This window comes from Pleurodeles waltl, chromosome 8, assembly GCF_031143425.1.
Source record: "Pleurodeles waltl isolate 20211129_DDA chromosome 8, aPleWal1.hap1.20221129, whole genome shotgun sequence".
Lineage (NCBI taxonomy): Eukaryota > Metazoa > Chordata > Amphibia > Caudata > Salamandridae > Pleurodeles > Pleurodeles waltl.
The window spans coordinates 1035732524-1035751064 of record NC_090447.1 but is presented as its reverse complement, the minus strand read 5'-3'; positions in this window follow the sequence as shown (position 1 = coordinate 1035751064).

The following is an 18541-nucleotide window of genomic DNA, read 5'->3' as shown; positions in this document are numbered from 1 at the left end:
AGAGCTCTTTGACGATGCTGAAGAGTTCCTTGCTGTTGTGGGTGTTGTTGTCCAGTCGTTCCTTGAAGGCTGTCTTCTTTGTGGCGCGGATCAGTTGGTGGTGTTTGCGGGTGGCGTGTTTGAGGGCCGTCATGTTGTCTGTGGTCTGGTTGGTGCGCCAGGTGTTCTCCAGGGAGCGGCAGTTCTTCTTGGAGGTGATGAGCTCGTCGGTGAACCAGGAGGCTTTCTTGCTGCTGCGTCTGCTGGGGGGGTTCTTCTTCAGTGGTGCGAGGGCATCTGCGCAGTTGGTGATCCACTGTGTGAGGTTGTTGGCGGCTTCGTTGGGGTCCGTTGAGCTGGTGGGGGGGTTCTGGCTGAGGAAGGTGGTGAGCTGGTCGCCGGTGATCTTGTTCCAGCTCCTGCGGGGGGTTTGTTGAGGGTGGTGGTGGGTCGTCGTTTTACTGAAGCTGAAGTGGACGCAGCTGTGGTCATTCAAAGCATGAAATGGTCCCACCAAATCCACTCCCAACTTCTTCCAAGGACCAGTAGGACACTCAATTGGAATCATGGGAGGAGTACATGTTCTAAATGACTTATCACTATTTTAGCATATGGTGCAATTTTTCACCAAACTGTCAATTTCACTATCCATACATGGCCACCAAAAACGCTCACACACTCTTTTCTTGGTCATTGTTGCACCTAAATGCCCCTCATGAGCTTTTTCCTTGATTCTGCATCTCAAATCTTCTGGTGGAATTAATTTGTCATTCCTCAGCAAAATATTGTCCTCAATAGTCAACTCGTCAGCAACTTTCCAAAATGGTTGAACACCATACGTCAATCCCCTTTCATGAGGCCACCCTTCTTTGACATTCTTGATTACCTCACACAAAATTTCGTCTGCATATAATTTCTCTTTCCATACATTTTCTGAACACACACAGACTTGTTCAATTTCCACAGCAGCAATCAAGCAACTCTCATCTGCCCAATTATCATCATCCCCTTCTACAATTTGAGCTGGAAACCTTGATAGATAGTCTGCTCTGACATTCTTTCCTCCTTGAATATGAATGACTTCAAAATCATACTGTATCAATCTTGCCGTAAACCTCGCAATTCTGGGTGTACCAGTTTTATTATTTGTGCCATTTAGAATCGACACCAGAGGTTTATGATCTGTCTTCAATATGAAATGTCTGCCCCAAATATAGTTTCTGAATTTCTCAACCGCCCACACACAAGCCAACAATTCCTTTTCAATAACAGAAAAATTAGTTTCCGGTTCCCTTAACGCTCTGGATGCAAACCCAATTGTGTTCTCTTCATCATTCTTCAACTGCGTTAAAACCGCTCCAACCCCTACATTACTTGCATCAACAGTTAAACAACATTGCACCTCTTGATCAAAAGGTTTCAGTACCTTAGCACTAACTAATATCTTCTTTATTTCTTCGAATGCCCTATCACACTCAGTGTCCCAAGCAAAGCATACCTCACTCTTCAAAAGATTTGATATCGGCCTAACTATGCTAGCAAAGTTTGAAACGAATCGAGAGTAAAATTCACACATTCCTAAAAGTGACTTCACTCCCCCTTTGTCCTTCGGGGGTGGAGCCTTATTGATGGCTTCTATCAATCCAGCTTTTGGTAAGATTCCCTCCTCCGAAATAACATGACCTAAATACTCTACTGATGATTTCATAAACAAACACTTCTCTCTTTTTAGAACAATTCCACAAAATGAAAACTTATCCAACACCTGTCTCAACACTTGGTTATGTTCACATTGAGTACCTGCATAAATCAGCACATCATCCTGAAACACTAATACATTCGGCACATCTTTCAATATCGAACACATAATCCTTTGAAAGACTGAAGCTGCCGAGGCTAACCCAAACGGCATGCAACAGTACTGGAACGTCCCAATAGGCGACACAAACGCTGTCAAATGTCTTGATTCTGGATCTAACTCAACGTGATGATAATCACAAGCAAGATCAAGTTTAGTAAATATCTTTGCATTCTTAACCGTAGACAACAATTCACTTATTTTTGGTAATGGATGTGTGTCCACCCAAATCTCTTTGTTCAATGCTCTCAAGTCCACACACACTCTAAAATCTCCTTTTTTTTTTTTTTGTAACCACTAAAGGGGAAGTCCATAGCGAAGACTCAACTGGCTCAATAATCCCTTTGTCACGTAAACCAAGAAGCTCTTTTTCCAGTTCCTCTCTGATGCTAAAAGGTACACTCCTAAGTTTATGTTTGACTGGTATGGCATTGTTCTTTACCTTGATTTTGTGCTTGAATCCTTTTATCTTTCCTAAGTCTCCTGAAAAAACCTCGGGATATTCATTTAACGTCTCTTCAACATCATTAACATCCCTAATCACTGTTACCTGATCTTTGGTACCAGGTCGCAAAACCATACCAAAAAGACCTTGATGAAACCAACCCAAGATATTTAAACCTTTCACTGCAACGTAAATTTTTCCTCGTATCTTTCTTCCCTTGAACTCCATAATATCCTCAAAATATCCTTGGAGATCTATTCTCCTCCCTTCATAAGAAACAGGAGCTCTATCTGGAGGTAACAAAGCACGACCTTTCCAATTCTGACTAAACAACTCTTGTGTTATCATCGTAATTCTCGCTCCCAAATCCACTAACAGCCGTAAATGTTTATTTCCTACTCTAATGAGGACATACGGAGCAATGCAGCTCCCAGCATCATCACTCTTCATCATCTTGTCATCAATAACTAACACCATATCTTGAACTTCTCCAATCAAATTTTCAACCAACCCTTCCTCATTCTCAACCACTGACGTTACTGCGTTGTTTCTTAAACGTTCACTCTGACACACTTTCGCAAAATGGCCAATTTTTCCACAGTTCCTACATTGAACATTTAAAGCCGGACACGCTCTGGTCCCTTTCACATGTAGGGGATATCCGCACCTAAAGCAAATATTTTTTTGTCTAAAAAAAACACTCAAATTATTGTCTCTACTATTCTTGTATCCTTGGTTAGAAGGTTGGATGTTCATTGTTTTGTCCAATCTTCCTTTGTCCATTTTGGTTCGAACCACACCAATTCTTTCCCGACTATCCAAAGATTTCTCTATTTCCTTAGTCGATTTTATTGATGATTCGATGCTCTTGGCAATTTTGATAGATTCAACTAGTGTTGGATTGTCCAAAGATAACAATTTCTGCTTAATTGATCTGTCCAGGCCTTGACAAATGAACTGATCCCTGATCAATTGATCACTCAGTACACCAAACTGGCAGTCAGCTGCCAACAACCTCAGCGCAGAAATGTATGTATCCGCATCTTCACCATTTTGCTGAACCCTCTTGAAAAACTTGTGTCTAGACACTACTAAACTTGGCGGAGAATCGAACCTGTTACTCATTTTCTTCACTGCAGATTCATTATCATCCAATTCCTCTTCGTCATTTGGTATATCCGGTAAATGTTTGAAGATAGCTCGACCTTCAAACCCAATAGAATGTAACAATATGCACTTTTTACGCTCAGGTCTAAATCTCGCCGCTCCTATTGCCCCCAAATAAGTTTCAAAAGCATCAAACCAATGCCTCCAGGCAATTTGTGGTTCACCTGGACTTTCCAAAAACGGGGGTGGAGGATTAACAGCCTGCATAGCGCATATAGTGGCGAATCCAAGACTACGCAATAAACCAAACTATTTTTCGTATATTTACTACAGCTAATAACTTCCAATGATGTTTATGTACATCCTTGTCCTTTAAAACTTAGTAAAACTGTAAAATACAACACAGTCTAAACAAATACTCATCCAAAATGGCTGCTGTAAATGTCCATTTGAAATAGTAAGTTTTCTTTTCTAGCACAACACCCCCACAGTGCTATTTCCTGTAAACTTCATTAATCACGCCTCCTGCTGAAAAAAAAAACTTGATACTTGAGGAGGCTTGAACCAGTAGCTCCGAGTCTGCTTCACACGTCGTTGGTTAATTTATTCCAACTCAAGCCTCAACTGACTGCAGCAGCGTCTGGAATGGGTTCGTCTCCGAGGGTATCCTCGTCGTCAAAAAGAAGGTATGTAATAACCTTCACAGGATACACTGTTTTTATGTCTTTATTTCGCTCATACATAAATACCGACCCCCAGAGGAAAACGCGTCCGTTTTTCACCTCCGGCACCGTTTCTCCGCGTTCCCCCTGGTTGCCCCAGCAACATCGTGTGCTCGAGCGCCCGAGTCCTCTAAGACTCGAGCGTCAGCTCACATTAACTATTACACAGTGCCTCATAGATCCTTGGCAGCTATAACCAGGCTCACAGTTGCACAATGAAGAAACAGCAGTAAGGCACATTTGTGCACTTGAGTGGTGTAGAAGTAGCTTGATGCAAGGCAAGAGGGAGAGGGAAATGTTTGCCGCTCAACAAATGTCATTGCTTATGACAGTATTCAACGCTTACCTGGTCATTGTAGTACATTTTATAACACTTATGTGAAAATTCCTATTTGTGGGTGGTCACCCTCATATTTCTGCAGAATGTTATAGTTGTTTTTATGCTCTGCACACTTGCGCACTGCCATCCAGTGCTCACTGCTTGCAGTCTGGCTTCTTAAATGCACAATTTGGCAAATCCCTGGCTGGTATATTTAACTCTCCTGTAAGGCCATATTGTATGATGTGGAAACTACAACCACAGCACAAAAACTTAAATGTCACCTATGGACTGCGGCACATATTGCGTGAGCCACTAAGGTGACAAGGAAAATATGGTTTCAGGTGGCCTACCAATGGAGCTTCACTGTTGCCATTTAAAAATGCAGTGTGACCTATCAAAATAGGCTTTTGAAACACCTCATTTTTAAAGACTAATAAGTCACCCCTGGGTATGTGTTGTAGCCCACATTGTAGCATGCTCATGGCCTTATTTACAAATATCTGACACATCGGCCCGATGCAAAAGATTTCATGCCATGTACTACGATCCCCTAACAATGCCATAGATGCACTGTATTTATAATACAGAGCTCCATGGCACACATTTTCACAGATGCTTCAGAAATTCTGATGCATCTGTTGGCGCTAAAGTCTCGCTTTGCTGGACTAATGCCAAAAAAGTGATGTTACTCCAGCAATGCGAGAAAGCCCACATAGGGAAACGTCCTGCATCAATTTTACTCCTGCTCTGAGCAGACAGTAAAATTCGATGCAGTGAAGTCACAGAATGATGCAGTGAAATGGTGTAAATTTCACTGCAGCAGTTCTGCGTGGCTTATCCCGTCTGTACACCTACCCTGCATACATTATTCCTAGAGCAGGTATTATGTTGCAAGGATTTACAAACTGACGCATTGGGCCCAATGAGTCAGTTTGTAAATCTGGAGCAGTTTAAAGCACTGCTGGCACCACTCTTGCGTCAAAAAATAAATGACGCAATGGTGGTGCAAAGGTCTTGCAAATGAGACCCTAAGCATTTAAAAGGACATGTAGGAATTTAAAACTTGAATATCCCTACAGTTAAAAGACCCCTAAAACTATTTTCACTGTGGAAGGGTCTGACTATCCTATGAGGAATTTCAGAGCCCAGATTAACCTATGCATTCCACTATTTTGGCTTTAAGACAAGCTTGCTAAATGATAAAAACTGTTCTTAATATTTATTACAATTTCAGTTCAATTGTGAAATGCAATTTTTAATACATCTTTGGAAAAATATCTTTTAAAAATTGATATTTTCACTGCCTGAAATTGCTGAAGGCTAATTTACATTAGCCTGCCAGTACCTGCCCCTGCAAGTGTGTGACCTAAATAAGATGTGAACACTGCTTCCAAAGCAGGAACAATGGCTTAACTGCTGAATTTATTGAGTCACTTGGGTAAAATGATCTTAATTTAGCTTTTGCTAAAATGGGTAACACACAGAGTGAGTACTTAGACATTGCGTTACAGGTGCAGGACAACAAACTTCTTACATCCGTGCACTGTTGGCCCTGACAGCCTTAACGTGGTCTTCCCCCAACTTTTTGCCTACTTACCTCCAGCTTTCTGATCTAATTTGTGCTGGTTTTAGGACTCTGCACACTTTACCACTGCTGACCAGTGCTAAAGTGCTTGTGCTCTCTCCTCTAAACAAGGTAACATTGGCCCATACCCAATTGGCACAATTAATCTACCTATAAGTCCCTGGTAAATAGCACTAGATGTGCCCAGGGCCTGGAAATTAAATGATACTAGTGGGCCTGCAGCACTGATTGTGCCACCAACATAAGTAGCCTGCTAACCATGTATCTGGTCTGCCACTAGCAGGCCTGTGTGTGCAGTTTCACTGCCACTTCGACTTGGCATGTAAAACTACTTGCCAAGCCTTATATTCACCCTTTCTTATACATAAGTCACCCCTAAGTTAGGCCCTAGGGAACTAGTAGGGCAAGGTGCTGTGCAAGTAAAAGGCAGGCCGTGTGCCTATTAGTTTTAAGTGTCCTGGTATTGAAAAACCTCCAAAGTCATTTTTCACTTCTATGAAGCCTGCTCCTCTCATAGGCCAGCATTAGAAGATCCCTTATATGCTTTTAAGTGATAATTTCTAATGTGAGAGGAATAGATGTGTCATGTTTAGTATGGTTCAAAAGGAAGTGAGAAATCCTATTCACTGGTAAAGTTGGATTCTACATTACTATTTTAGAAATGCCACTTTTTAGAAAGTATCTCACTTAAAAATGCTCCTAGAGGAATTATTTAGATATAGTATGAGTACGTGTGTTCCAGTCTTCAATTCAAGAATAAGACAACTTTGTACTGTTAAAATCCAATATATTACTTACTCAATAGGATTCAGGAAATTCACAAAAATATACAACAATTCCAATGAATGTCCATTTCATAAACATCAACACTGTGTATAGCCCCTCTAGATCATAAGATTGAATGCCAACTGCAGATCCAAAAGGGGTTATAACCCTCCTCATGACACAGTTCTGCACAATAATTGCCTGGTTTTCAGTCCCAGTTCAAGCAATATCATGGACGTTCAATTCAGCTTGTCAAATGAGAAGGTAATGCTGACGTTTCAGCCTGTAGTGGCAGTCAGAGGTCCGTCAGACCATTATCAGGACTCACTGTTGTTAAATAATAGAACACACCAGGAGACTTCAACCTATAAGCCCAATAAACAAATATTTTAAATATGGGACCACTAGCGCCTGTCTCCCTCCACATCCGCTCAACACATGCGAGTCAGAATCACTGATTCTTTAAAAGATTTGTTTACTTGGGCTGGTTTGCCCCTAGGTGTGTTCACTTTTTAGAAAGTAGGCATTTCTCTGCACTTACTGCCATCTGTGTATTACAGCCTATCTCCTATTCACATCTGGTCTGTGCTGGTTGACAACTCCCCTTGTGCATTCCACCCAGACAGCCATTAACACAGTACACTCAGCTGCATCTGCATTCATCCGCACAGAGATGGGTTTCTGTGGACAGGAAGGGTGGAGGGGTCTCTCTTACACTACAAATGCCAGTGGCCTGCCCTCACACAAAGGAATGATTACCTCCACAGGGCTCCTGGGATACAGGGGAACTTGTGCAATTCAAAACCACTCTTTGAAGTTTCATCCACTTCAAAGGGACTTTGGGTATATATATATATATATATATATATATGGGGTATGTGACCCCACCAATTCAGATACTTCTGGACCTATAACTGGACTCTGTCAGAGGGACTGCCTGGCTGCCCAAAGGACTCTCCTGGACTGCTTTGCTGGAAGGACTGCTGGCCTGCTTGTTGCCCTGCTGCCTGCTGACCAATGACTCTGCAGTAAGGACTCTGCTGTCCTCCTCAAGAGGTCTACAATGGCTTGGATTGAGGTTGCCTCTTGTTCTGGGGTCTCAGAGCTATCAAAGACTTCACCAAAGAAGAGAAAATCCAGCACATCGTAAAATCAATGCAATGCCTGCAAAATGTAACACGACGCCTGCTGGATTGATACAGCGCCTGCCTCTGAAAAATCACCACATCTCCCACTGGATTGATGATGCGCCTGTGGCCTCTGATCAAAGCATTTTGGGTTTTCTACCCATCATCCCTGGATGTCAGGACAACCCTGCATTGCAGTGAGGAGCCAAGATTGCAATCTTGGAAGCCCATGCATCGCCTTACAGCATGGAAAGAAATTATCCATCTTCTTTGCTGCACCTGAAAAATTGATGCATCGCTTTACTTTTTGATGCATCTCCTCCTCTGCGGGCCCTCTGCACCATTATTCTTGACGCATCCCAGGTACTTTGTGTTCAAAGGATACAACCACTTTTTCAGGATTGAGACTCATTCAAATCTTTTAAACTCGATATCTTGACTTGTGCATGCTGGATTTCTCTTGTTTTTGTCTTATTTTATTCAGATAAATATTATCTATTTTCCTAAACTGGTGTGGAGTACCTTTTGTGGTGTTTTCACTGTGTTACTGTTTGAGCATTTGACAAACTTTAGATGTTGCCTTCTAAGTTAAGCTTGTCTGCTTTTTGCCAAGCTACCAGAGGGTGAGCACAGAATGATTTAGGTTGTGTTGTGATTTATCCTGGCTAGAATTGTGGTCCCTACTTAGACAGGGTGCAAACCTCTGTCAACTAGAGACTCAATTTCTAATATGCACTATAAAGAAACAGCAGGTAATAGCATGTTACATGCCAGGAGTTACCATCCCAGTTCCACGAAAAGGAGTATCCCCTATGGGGAACTCCTAAGGACAAGACACAACTGTAGTGACAATCAGGATTTTGCCCTAGGGAGTCCACACATCATTAAGTGATTTTCACAAAGGGAGTACCCCTCAAAAATTGCCAAACAAGCCCAAAATAACATCAGATTTAGTACACAGGAACACGCCCTCTTTAAAGGTGGGACTTCCAAAACAGATCTGGACAACATTTATAACAATACACCAAAGTTTATTATAACTTTCACTACATGCTCCTATAAAACAAAGGATCTGATGAAACAGCATTGGAACTTACTCAAAGCGGATCCCATTTTAAGGAAAGAGTTGAGTGATGTTCCTGCCATCATATATAGGAAGCCAAAATCTATAAGGGACATTGTGGTCCATAGCCACACCACACCAAGCAAACCCAATTGGTTGGTTCCTCATTCCTGTTTTAATAAATGTGGTTCTTGCAAGGCGTGTGGGGGCAGCGACAATTTGAGTACATACACCTGCCCATAGGTAGGAAACATAAAATCAGTAAGTACATGTGGAAAACTGGACCTATTTCAGAAGCCCCCTCACTTTGTGCCCCATTCGTCACTCATGCTGTTGTTTTCTGACTCTGATGGTGCCCTGAGCACTGCTAAACAGTGCCAGGGCCTATGCTCTGATTAAAATCGTATATGCAAATACGCATCTGGTGGGAGGAGATCTGCCTCAGCAGATGGTAGAACAGGATGGGGGGAGCAGCCAAATTGAACTTCAAAGGAGGGAAGGACATTTGGGAGAGCAACTGGACCTCCCCCACTTCCTGCCCCAGACAACCACGTGCCCCCTGATTAGATTAGGAGAGGGCTGGAAAGAGGTGTGTTAAGGGAAACTTAGCCACACCAGTTGGTGGACTCAGCCAGATTTAAACTCTAATATTGAATTTTTGCCACCTTGAACTTTGTAAGAATGTTGCTCCCTCATTATGACACACTTTCCAGGAAATGGTCACTCAATAGGATGGTGGCCTGCATGTGATTGGACAGGAGCACCCCCCCCCTGCTTGGGCTGCACCCGGCTCAAGGGGGGAGCACTAGCGCTCCCCGCATGGCCCTTCCACCCGCACACCCGCATCAGGGATGGAAGGAGAATCACTTGCCCTTCCACCCGACACGTCTGATAATGTCAGCACGCCATAGTGTGCTGACCTTATCAGAGGTCACCTCCCATCACGCTGGAAGTAGAAGAGAAATGCTAAGCATTTCTCTTCCACTCAGGCGGAGGGGGCAGGCAGATGCATGAAAGGAAAAGCCTTTTCTTTCATGCCTCTGTAAGCATTTCTGCAGCCTGATCGCAATGCGATCGGGCTGCAGAAATGCTCGCTAGGCACCAAGGGTTTTTTGTGTGTTTCTACATAAGGGGAGCAGCCCCTTGAGCAAGGGCCGCTCCCCAGGGGAGCATATAATAATTAGGCCTTTTCTGCCCCCGGGTGCAGATCGGTCTACAATGATTAGGCCGATCTGTCCCCAGGGGGTTTGGGGGGCAGAAGCCACTAGACACCAGGGATTTTTTTTGTTTTTTAAATGAAATTGGCATGAGGAGCGACCCCTTAGGCAAGGGTTGCTCCTCAGGGGCAATTTTTTTATTATGCCTTTTCTGCCTCCCCGGGTACAGATCGACCTATATTGATTGGGCCACTCTGCCCCAGAGGAGCTGAAGCACCTGGACACCAGGAATTTTTTTTCATTTGTTTACATTGATAAGGGAAGCGACCCCTTAGGCAGGGGTCACTCCCCTGGGGGGGGGGGAATTGTTTTTAGGCCATTTCTGCTCCCCTTGTGAACAGATTGGGCTGTTTTTATTAGGCCAATCTGCCCCCAAGGGGGGCACAAACCACTAGACACCAGGGATTTTTTTTTTAGGTCAATTTCACGCAAGGGTAGTGACCCCTTAGGCAAGTATTGCTCCCCTGGGGGGGGCAGATTTATTTTAGGCCATTTCTGCCCCCCCTTCCGGGCAGATCAGCCTATTTTAATTAGGCTGATGTGACCCCAAGGCGGGCAGAAACCACTAGACACCAATGATTTCTTTTTTGTTTTGTTACAGATGGAGAGTGACCCCTTAGGCAAGGGTCATTCCCCGGGGTGAGCAAATTTATTTTAGGCCATTTCTGCCCACCTTGCGGGCAAATTGTTTTTAGGCCAATCTACCCCCAAGGGAGGCAGAAACCACTAGAGATCAGGGATTTTTTTTGGTGCCAATTTCACGCAAGGGGAGCGACCCCTTAGGCAATGGTCACTCCCCTGGGGAGCAAATTTATTTTAGCCCATTTCTTCCCCCCATGGGGGCAGATAGGCCTTTATTATAATGCTCATCTGCCCCCCCAGAGGGGCAGAAACCCCACCAGACACTAGGGAAGATTTTTTTTTTTTTTAAAGAGGGTGGGAGTGTGACCTTACCCCCACCTCAAATAAACAAGGAAAAGTTGTTCTGCCCACCTGTGGGCAGATAGGGCAATTACTCCCGATCCACTCCCCGGGGGGAAGAAAGCCTACTAGATGCCAGGGATTTAAAACAAAATTGTGGGCTTGTAGCTACCAACAAGTATCATCATGGTTATGCCCCCAACCCAACTGAAGGGGGTAACAGTCTTTCAGCTCTTCCCTGCACATTAAAACATGTTATCCCACAACAAGCAAGAGGATTTTTGATTATTTTGGGTTTTGGTTTTACATTTGGGACATGAGGGCTTGCTGTCTCTCAAAATTGCCCCACTTAGAATGGTGAGGGCTGCACTTTTTGGACTTTGGGACGTTGCCATGTAGAAAAATCCACAAGACCTAGACACATCTGAAAACGAAACATCTGGGTGAGTCCAGGGTGGTGTGTTTCACATGCATCTCGCACCATTTTCTTACCCACAATGCCCTGCAAACCTCAAATTTTGCTGAATATCACACATTTCTTCCCACATTTTTGTGATGGAACTTTCCGGAATCTGCAGGAATCCACAAAATTCCTACCACCCAGCACTATCAAAATATACTGATAAAAATTCTGCCCCACTTGTCAGCATAAAACTATTTTTTTTCAACTGCCCTTTTGGATCAGCTTTGGTTCCCCTCAATTTGGACATGTTTTTGGCTCTTCTCTGTCACAGGCACTTGACCCACCTACACAAGTGAGGTATCATTTTTACTGGGAGACTGAGGGGAACGTTGGGTGTGATGTTGTTGCTAAATTTGAGCTTTGCTGAGGATTCCTGGTAACAAAACACTGGGGGATCGATGCAAGTCACACCTCCCTGGACTCCCTCATGTGTCTAGTTTTCAGAAATGTTTGGGTTTGGTAGGTTTCCCTAAATGGCTGCTGATCCCAGGACCAAAAACGCATGTGCTCCCCCACTAAAACAGGTAGTTTTGTATTGGATAATTTTGATATGTCCAGGTAGTGTTTTGGGACATTTCCTTTCGCGGGCACTTGTCCTACCCACACAAGTGAGGTACCATTTTTATTGGGAGACTTGGGGGAATGCTGGGTGGAAGAAGGAAATTTGTTGCTTCTCTCAGAACCCAGAACTTTCTGTCATCGACATGTGAGGAAAAAGCGTTTTTTTTGGTCAAATTTTGAGGTTTGCAAAGGATTCTGGGTAACAGAACCTTCTGAGAGCCCCATAAGTTACCCTATCTTGGATTCCCCTAGGTGTTTAGTTTTCAAAAATGCACATGTTTGGTAGCTTTCCCTAGCTGCCAGCTGAGCTAGAGGCCAAAATCCAAAGATAGGCACTTTGCAAAAAACAGCTCAGTTTTCTTTGGGAAAATGTGATGTGACCATGTTTTGTTTTGGGGCATTTCCTGTCGCAGGCACTAGGCCTACCCACACAAGTGAGGTACCATTTTTATCGGGAGACTTCGGGAAATTCTGGGTGGAAGAAAATTTGGGGCTCCTCTCAGATTCCAGAACTTTCTGTCACCGAAATGTGAGCAAAAAGCTTTTTTTGGGCCAAGTTATGAGGTTTGCAAAGGATTCTGAGTAAAAGAACATGGTGAAAGCCCCACAAGTCGCCCCATCTTGGATTCCCCTATGTGTCTAGTTTTTAAAAATGCACAGTTTTGGTAGGTTTCCCTAGAGGCTGGTTGAGCTATAGGCCAAAATCCACAGCTAGGCACTTTGCAAAAAACAGCTCAGTTTTCTTTGGGAAAATGTGATGTGACCATGTTTTGTTTTGGGGCATTTCCTGTTGTGGGCACTAGGCCTACCCACACAAGTGAGGTACCATTTTTATTGTAAGACTCGCGGGAACACGAGAGGAAGGACATTTGTGGCTCCTCTCAGATTCCAGAACTTTCTGTCACCGAAATGTGAGGAAAAATTGTTTTTCTAGCCAAATTTTGAGGTGTGCAAAGGATTCAGAGTAACAGAATCTGGTGAGAGCCCCACAAGTCATCCCATCCTGGATTCCCTTATGTATCTAGTTTTCAAAAATGCAGGTTCGGTAGGTTTTGCTAGGTGCCAGCTGAGCTAGAGATCAAAATTTACAGCTGAGCACTTTACAAAAAACGCGTCAGTTTTCAATGGAAAAATGTGATGTGTCCATGTTGCGTTTCCTGTCGCGGACATTAGGCCGACCCATGCAACGGAGGTACCATTTTTATCGGGAGTCTTGGGGGAACAAAGAATAGCAAAACAAGTGTTATTGCCCCTCATCTTTCTCTACATTTTTTCCTTCCAAATGTAAGAAAGTGTGTAAAAAGACGTCTATTCGAGAAATGCCTTGTAATTCACATGTTCGTATGGGCACCTGGGAATTTAGAGATGTGCAAATAACCACTGCTTGTCAACACCTTATCCTTTGCCTATTTTGGAAATAGAAAGGTTTTCTTGATACCTATTTTTCACTCTTTATTTTTCAACAAATGAATTTCTGTATACCCAGTATACAATGAAAACCCATTGCAAGATGCAACTCATATATTGGCTCTGGGGTACCTAGGGATCTTGATGAACCTACAAGCCCTATAGGTCCCCGCAAGCAGAAGAGTCCAGTAGACGTAACGGTATATAGCTTTCAAAAATCTGACATTGCAGGGAAAAGTTACAGAGTAAAACGTGGAGAAAAATAGCTGGTTTTTTTCACCTCAATTTCAATATTCTTTTCTTCCAGCAGTTATTTTCTGTAGGAACACCTTGTAGGATCTATGCAAATGACCCCTTGCTGAATTCAGAATTTCGTCTACTTTTTAGAAATGTATTGCTGTCCGGGATCCAGTATTGGTTTCACACCCATTTCTGTCACTAACTGGAAGGAGGCTAAAAGCACAAGATATAGTAAAAATGGGGTATGTCCCAGTAAAATGCCAAAATTGTGTTGAAAAATATGGTTTTCTGATTCAAGTCTGCCTGTTCCTGAACGCTGGGAAGATGGTGATTTTAGCACCACAAACGCTTCGTTGATGCCCTTTTCAGAGAAAAAACACAAGCCTTCTTCTGCAGCCCTTTTTTCCCATTTAAAAAAAAAATAAAAAATCCTGTATTTTGGCTAATTTCTTTGTCTCCTCCAGGGGAACCCACAAAGTCTGGGTACCTCTAGAATCCCTATGATGTTGGAAAAAAATATGCAAATTTGGCATGGGTAGCTTATGTGGACAAAAAGTTATGAAGGCCTAAGTGCAAACTACTCCAAATTGCCAAAAAAAGGCCTGGCACCTGAGGGGGACAAGGCCTGGCAGAGAAGGGGTTAAGTTGTGCAATGTCATGTTCACAAGATTGTTTTTTAGCACAACTGAGAACTAGAGGAACTAGGACAATACCGTCCTTTTCCTTGAATATAAAGCAGCTTGTGAAGGAATTAGAGGTATCTATCTATACACGGTTGTTGATTTATTCTCTGATGGGCAAAAAATTTAATCTCGTTAGTGTAATCCTGTAGTACACACAGTTTGCCACATGCACTGCAAAACAGTTTAAAATCCGTTATTTTCTTATGGAAACTTGACCTGAAGCTTTGCATTGCGTATTTGCAAGAACTCTGCGCTCAGTCCAATGAAGAATGTGACAGTCGGTAGCTGGCCGGCAATTGGATGTGTTTCTGCCAGTTTGAATTCACTTGGAAAGTGCCATTCTCGCTTTCTTCCCGTAATTTAATAAAAGTCCTCTTGATGTAATTTGATATTGCTACTCATATTAAATTCTGGGAAACTGGTTACATAGTCTTTCAATTCAATAACTTAAATTAAATAACATTGGTATCATATAGTGTTTCCTTTAATACATCAGAGACACCCCAGCAATGCACTAAACTAGCAAGCAGCCCAGGGAGAAAGTTCAGAATGGTCAGACCTTAGACTGCTGAAATAAATACCTTGAAGAATCTATGTTGTGGTTTGTCTATGGAGGCACCAATTCATTATGAATGTGGTGGAGAATATTTTAGGGTTGCCTAATGAACTACCATTTGAATTGCATTAGACATTCCCAAATAGAACCAAATGTGCGGGAAATAGATTGAAATGTACACATATATTTCAAGTAGACCATTCTTTTCCTATAAACACTCTGAATAAGTTTGTGTAATTCAGTAAGAGGACCAGGAAAAATAAAAAGCATCCTAAATAAGTGCTCAGACGTAGGATTTATCTTAATTTGTCATAATAACCAAGTGAAATATAACAAGACATTTAAAACAGTAAACTTGTGTTTTTTGTGATTGTAATACAAAATAACCCACTGTCCAGATAAACAGCAGATCCCGCATTTAGTATATGCAAATTATAGCAGTAAGACGTCGATATTAGTGTGTTGAATAATAACAGTTTCTCCTCACTGTGGATCCGGGCACCTTTCTATCTGCATTTCCCAGACCTATTTCGCATTTAAAATTAGAATTTCACGAATTAAGGCTATTTTCTTGTGGAATATATGTGACAGCCACATACACACGAGAATTCAGGAACTGAGAGATAAAAATATTTGAAAAAAAAATGCAATATGGTGTATGCCATGACAACTTTCATGTGTGAATAAACCCAAATGCTGCGAAGAAATATAGAATCACACAACACAAATGCATGGAAATACAGTGTAGTACAAAATCTAGTGGAAATACCCTAATGCAGTGACAACATGATCATAATCAGTATGTGTGATAATACCCCTTTCTTTATGGTCCCAACACTAAACAATGTAGCAGGACGTGTCCTGAGGGATAACAGGCGATTATGGGCCAGATGTACAAAACTTTTTGCACGTAGCAAACAGCGAATTTTGCTGTTTGCAACATGCAAAAAGCACATTGCGATGCCCAATCCCTGTTTTGCGAGTCGGTAACATGGTTACCGATTCACAATACTGGACTGCGAGTCGCAATTAGGAAGGAATGTTGTATTGTTTTGTGACCGCAACGCGGTCGCAAAACAATTGCAGTTACCACCAGTGTCACACTGGTGGTAACCCATTCGCCCCTATGGGACCCCTTCCCCTTTGTGAATGGCATAAAAAACATTTTTTCAGAGCAGGCAGTGGTCCTATGGTCAACTGCCTGCTCTGAAAAAAATGAAACGGAAACGTTTCATTTTTTAGTTTTTTAATGCATCTCGTTTTCCTTTAAGGAAAACGGGCTGCATTACAACAACAAAAAACTGCTTTATTTAAAAGCAGTCACAGACATGGTGGTCTGCTGTCTCCAGCAGGCCACCATCCCTGTGAGTGTGGGGAGCCTCAAGGGGGTCGCAAATTTCGACCCACCTCATTAATATTAATGAGGTGGGCCTTTGCGACCCCCTTGCAAGTCGCAGATGGTGTCAGGGACACCATCCTACATTCTGAATTGCGACTCGCAAATTGCGAGTCGGTCTAACTCGCAATTTGCGAGTCGCAATTCAGAATTTTACTACATCTGGCCCTATATCACAGCTGATGTTTTACATCTTTTATCAAAAATGTTAATGGTGCTTTTACCGTTCATCTTTTGTGTCGGAACTTCTATAAAGTAATGAGGTAAGATCTCCTTATTCTGAATCTGTATTTGATAGAAATGTGTGATAATCTGATAACTGAACAATTATGTCATTATAAAAATGTCCTCACAATAAGTTGGTCCCAACACGCAAACCAATGAGGAACACACAACACTAGACACACAAAATGGGAATTTTTGCATCATTATTATAATCTTCTATTACTTTATTCAGTCATTGGTATGTAAATGTTGCTTTCATACCAATAGAATCCAATTGTTAAGATTGTTTACTAAGGTGTGTGCCCATAAATGATCATCTTATTCTGACAAATAAATCCATTTGAGAATGCAGAATCTCAGCCCTGATTCAAAGAGTCATAACTGACTAAATTGTACCTTCTGAAATAGGATTTGGACTGCAGAACTTCTGCGAGTGTACTAACATTTCCTAAGATTCAAAATTAGGATTCAAGCAGAGGTGATCCTGTTTGGTCCTATACCAAGAGGTAGTGGAATGCCCTTAAACTTGCAAGAGTGTTGATATTCACATGCCTGTTGCGGGTAATTTCTTCCTTTGATCATCAAACATCATCCTGTCAAAGGCAGGAATAAGTGTTTCCTGAGTGTGAATTAAAATTGAACAGCACCATATTTAATGGAGATGTAGCAGAAGCGGTTCCCTCTGTAAGGAACGTCATTCTCCATGACGAAACAAAAAAACAAATCAAATATCCAAAAGCACATTAGCACTTGATACATATGTGCATAATTTCCCACCTTGTGAAAATTCCACATTCACTCAATTTATTCTTATTAGTACTACTGGAAACTATGAACTGTCATATTGTGTAGGGTACTACAATATATGTTTTTTTCAAAAACAGAAGTCACTTAAGAGAATAAAGTTCCTGACTTTACCTCTACTTTCTATTAATCAAGTTGTAGTAATTTGTGAATTCAGAGGACTGTGAAATGAGAATTGCAATAGAGTACATTGTAATTTGTTCTAAATATACTAATTTGTTGAATGGTTGGAACTATCACCATTATTATCTTGAATCAAGTGGTCAGTTTTTATCTTTCACAGTCTGTTTAGTGACATAGTATGACATCACTACATTACCTATCATGTGAAATTAGCTATAAAGATTTCTTGTTGTCAAACCCACTGCTGTATGTGACAACTACAGGATTCTGAAGCAGTTCTTTCACTTCTGCTATATGAGGACCAAAGATAATTCATACTGCCCACGTATTTTTGAGAGGACATGTTCTAATTAGACAGAGTGTGTGCCCCATTCGAATACACAATCAAGGAAGGACATTTTCACTGGTGTTGTGCATTTTATTATTAGGTAACATGTACCAGGAGCTCCCAAATCTATAGGAAAAGTGTAACCAAGAAGTGGTGCACATTTTGCATCTTCCCCCATTCCCTTTGTTAAGGGGAGCAACAGGACCCATGGTCTGAAAACCCCTCTAATAGCCTGTCCTCTAAAATCAAGTCATATATTCCCTGGCACAAAACCTGGATAGGTGCTCAGAGATATGCAGTATGATTGCCCCCACTCTGTGAAACGTGACCAAACCTATTACAGTTGTGGTGTTTAAATATTTGAGAAAGCATCATAAATCGTAGAGCATCTCAGAATAGTCAAACCTTCCCTGATCATTCCAATCCCAACTCACATAAAAATACTCCTTTTAATGTGTAGAGACTATGCAGGTGGTGGATAAAAATGTTGTGTCATTCAACAAATCTACAGACTATGAACTAAATGGCTGAGCAGACTCAGTGAAATAAGCACTATATGATATGATATTTGTGTGAAACTTGCTGGTCAAAGGTGTGAGTACCAGTGATTTTATATGTGCTTATTTAATGTAGCTGGTAGCGTA